Source organism: Sinocyclocheilus anshuiensis, unplaced genomic scaffold, assembly GCF_001515605.1.
Source record: "Sinocyclocheilus anshuiensis isolate Anshui unplaced genomic scaffold, SAMN03320099.WGS_v1.1 scaffold710, whole genome shotgun sequence".
Classification (NCBI taxonomy): domain Eukaryota; kingdom Metazoa; phylum Chordata; class Actinopteri; order Cypriniformes; family Cyprinidae; genus Sinocyclocheilus; species Sinocyclocheilus anshuiensis.
Genome location: NW_015544201.1, coordinates 206507 through 210456, shown reverse-complemented (window position 1 = coordinate 210456; position 3950 = coordinate 206507). Strand labels below are relative to the sequence as shown.

General features: G+C 37.5%; 1 protein-coding gene and 1 long non-coding RNA gene across 3 annotated transcripts in view; both read right to left on the bottom strand.

Annotated features, from left to right (window-relative positions):
• Window positions 1-493, bottom strand: part of LOC107696832 (uncharacterized) — a 1128-nt gene extending 635 nt beyond the window's left edge. The window contains exon 1 of one of the 2 annotated variants that reach the window (XR_001635130.1): window positions 257-493. This is a non-coding gene — a long non-coding RNA (uncharacterized LOC107696832). Of the gene's footprint in view, window positions 1-24; window positions 88-256 lie in introns of those variants that run through there. The other variant, XR_001635131.1, reaches the window with a different exon arrangement.
• LOC107696829 (uncharacterized) overlaps window positions 1-3950 on the bottom strand; it is a 24896-nt gene that overhangs the window by 1662 nt on the left and 19284 nt on the right. The gene's annotated exons all lie outside the window — the stretch shown is intronic.

Sequence of the window (3950 nt, the reverse complement as noted above, 5' to 3'; positions counted from 1 at the left end):
AAAAAAAAAAAAAAAAAACCCCACATCGGTCAACCTGAAAGTGTGGCGTTCTCTGTCCTGGAATGCACAAGATCATCGAATCATTGCGCTAGCAGAGTGAAACCACGCTTAAACAAAAAAACGAATCAAGTTAGTTATAATTAATTAATTATATTAATAATATAATAATTTTAATGTAATTCACTATTATTATTATTATTATTATTATTATTATTATTATTATTATTATTATTATTATTATTATTATGTACTGTACCTTGACCACCAATTAAAAGTTTGCCAAAACGGACCATGTTTTCAGAGACTGCTCCATAAGCAGCACCTACTTCAGAAAAGTCCTCAGGATCAGTCCTCATAGAAGAACTCAGTGTCACCACAGCCATTGTGAAAAATAAGATGCCTTTTGCCCAAGGCATGGTAAGTTTTCAAGCAAGAACCAGGAAATTCACAGTTATTGGAAAACCTTAACTCTACAGCTTGACAAGCTTACTGAGACATGCTGTGCTATTTGTACTCACTTTTGAATCGCGCAGTGATATTGGATGACCAATCAAAACTGTTCATCAATCAGCTTGTTGTTTTCACCTGTGCCTCATTATGCTTAAGACAGGGACTGAATTTGCAATAGCATATTAGCATATGACTCCAGAGTAGTGTTGTTTTTGGCGGCCTGTTTTAATTTTTAAACGAGACGAAATAACGTTATAACATTTCGTTTCGTCTCGTTTTGGTCAATGAAAATGAAGAGACATTTTAGCATAGTTTTTATTTTGTAAACCACATTTAGTCTCGTTTTTATTCGTCAATGATATTGCATTATACATTTAATTATAGTCATCGTCACATGACCAGCATTTTCGTCTCGTCTTCGTCACGTGATAAAGGTTCGTTGACGAAGATATTTAGTCATAATTTTCGTTGACGAAAGCAACACTACTCCAATATGCTTGTATGCTACTTGAAATTCAGCCAATACACAGAACATGTATGTTGTCTTTATTGATAGGACTCATTAAGTTAGAGTAAAAGTATGTTATTTTGGACTTTGGAAAGACAGATTTCAGAGGCATAATAGTACATACATACGTTAAACAGAATTAAGTTGTATGGGATACATGAATATACATACAGTTAGAGAGAGCGAGAACATTAAAAATAATTAATTACTCATTTTAATGTATTTTATCCATTACACTCCAGGCAATAAGAATATAAGCTTACATAAACAATAAAAATATTGTATCCATTGTCTATTTTAAAGCATTTCAATCTGCTATTTTGCAGGTGGAAAGTCATAAACTTGTTAGTTCAAAGACTAGTGATAGTCACTCAATAAGAGAAAGAAAGCCATTGTGTTCTCACTAGTCCACAGAGGTGAGGCATGGTGGTTGTAATAGCTGCTGCAGGATATCTCCGCCAGTAAGTCCAGCGTTGTCATGCAAAGTGCATATTTGCACGGGACTTCTTGTGCTTTCCAGTTATTTTGCAACAGTTCAGCCCAGTTCCTATCAATTCTTCTACAAGGCCCTGGAAACCTCTTTAGCAGTCTGCTCTGGCTAGGGATGTGTGAAATTAACAGAAACTGACAGTGACAGAAATGTATTTTTTCATTGAGGTATGATATTTGCCACCTTAAATTGATTTCCAGAGGCATTTTTACCGTTATATCGCCAATTTTTCTAACCTTATTATATGTACGCATCATCTTTTATGTCAAATCAATAAACTCAACAAAACATTATAGGCTGTTGCCAATCAAATAAAATCTATTTTGATGTATTTACACTGCAATTAAAATAGCATAAATAGTGTTTCTAAAATATAGACTTTTTAATTTAAATTTTTTGAATATTGAAATTGTTTTTTTTTTTTTCTTCACGAAATTATACTTTAAATTTGAAATAAACTCTCAGTAGGTGGCGGCCTATCTTAATAAGTGAATCACTGGGTGCTTCTCAGTGCTCAACAATATGAACAAGATGGCGCCATGGATAGCAGCTACGGTTTGTAGCACCTTGGTACTTTTTTTGTTTTTTTTTGGCCTGTTTTAAGTAACTTTTTTTCTGATCAGCTTTGCTAGAAATGAAGACATCAGAAATAGCACACCAAACAACTTTTTGCCTATTTTTGAGCAGTCAGACGATTTACTGGAAAACCTAGTCGGAGGAGCTGCGTTCCTATACAAGCGCTCCAAGCGACGCAAACGAGGGAAGCGCGCTGGCGCGCTCGTGAAATTCCGACAGCACGGTTTTAGGACTCCGCTGCCGAGCATTCATCTGGCGAATCTCCGCTCCCTAGCAGATACATCAAACGAAGTACAACTCCTCACCCGCACAAACAAGGACTTTTTAAACTCTGCCATGCTTTGCTTCACGGAAACCTGGTTGCCATCCCGGAGAGCGGATCGCGTCACCGAGTCGTCGGGGAAATCGAGAGGCGGTGGATTATGTTTTTATATCAATGAAGGCTGGTGTACAGACGTGACAGTTTTAAAAAAGATGTGGTGCCAAAATTTGGAAGCTCTCTTTATTACCTGTAAGCCTTTTTATTCGTTGCAGAAGTTTTCCTTGTTTATTCTGTTGAGTGAGTACATTTCTCCTGACGCGTGTGTGAGCGCGGCGATAGAACAGCTGGCTGATCAGATCACACACACAGAGCAGCGTTACCCGGACTCGTTCATTATCATTCTCGGTGATTGTAATAAAGCCAATCTCACCAGCGAACTGCCTAAATACAGACAGCACATCACATGTCCCACCAGAGACAGAAATATACTGGACCATTGCTACACAGTTTTAAAGGATGCATACCACTCTGTCCCCCGAGTGGCCCTGGGACTCTCTGATCACTGTTTGTTCCATCTTCTACCAGCCTACAATCAGAAACTTTAATCTGCTAAGCCTGTAGTGAGATCTGTAAAAAGATGGACTAATGAAGCAGAGCGGGATTTAATTTACTCGTCATCCAGTCTTTTATATCGACTATGCATTCCGTTAGTTTTTCAAATTGGTATGTTTCGTCAGGCCGCGAAGAAATATAAAGCTGAGTATCATCAGCATAACAGTGAAAGCTAACACTGTGTTTCCTGATGATATCTCCCAAGGGTAACATGTAAAGCGTGAAAAGTAACGGCCCTAATACTGAGCTTTGAGGTACTCCATAGTCCATACTGCACTTGTGATCGATATGATACCTCTTTCTTTAATCTAGATTTAAACTGACAGAGTGTGTCTGCCTCCCGAACAATGTTAGGTAGGTTATTCCAGAGTTTGGCCGCTAAATAGGAAAATAGGATCTGCCGCCCGCAGTTGATTTCGATATTTTAGGTATTATCAAACTGCCAGAGTTTTGAGAACGCAGCGGACGTGGAGGACTATAATGCAATAAGAGCTCGTTCAAATACTGAGGTGCTAAACCATTCAGGACTTTATAAGTAATAAGCAAGATTTTAAAATCTATACGATGTTTAATAGGGAGCCAGTGCAGTGTTGACAGAACCGTCTAATAGTATCGATCTTGGAAGTAAAGTAGTTCATAAAGTCATTACTGCTGTGCTGTTGGGAAATGTCAACACCTGTTGATGCTTTATTTTTCATTAATTTAGCCACTGTATTGAATAAATACCTGAGGTTATGTTTGTTTTCTTCTAAAAGAGACGAAAAGTAATCAGATCTAGCTGTTTTTAATGCTTTTCTGTAGGATAGGGTACTTTCCCGCCAAGCAATATGAAATACTGTTTTTTTCCTTAATCTTCCTTAAGCGTAAACGAGCAACCATATCTAAAATGCTAGAAAAGAGAGAGTCAGTAGTTTCTGTTACATCATCAAGTTGTTCTGAGGTATTTGATATGCTGAGGAATTGAGATAAATCAGGAAGATTACTTACAAAGCAGTCTTTTGTGGTAGAAGTGATGGTTCTACCATACTTGTAACAAGGAGTAGAATTTACAG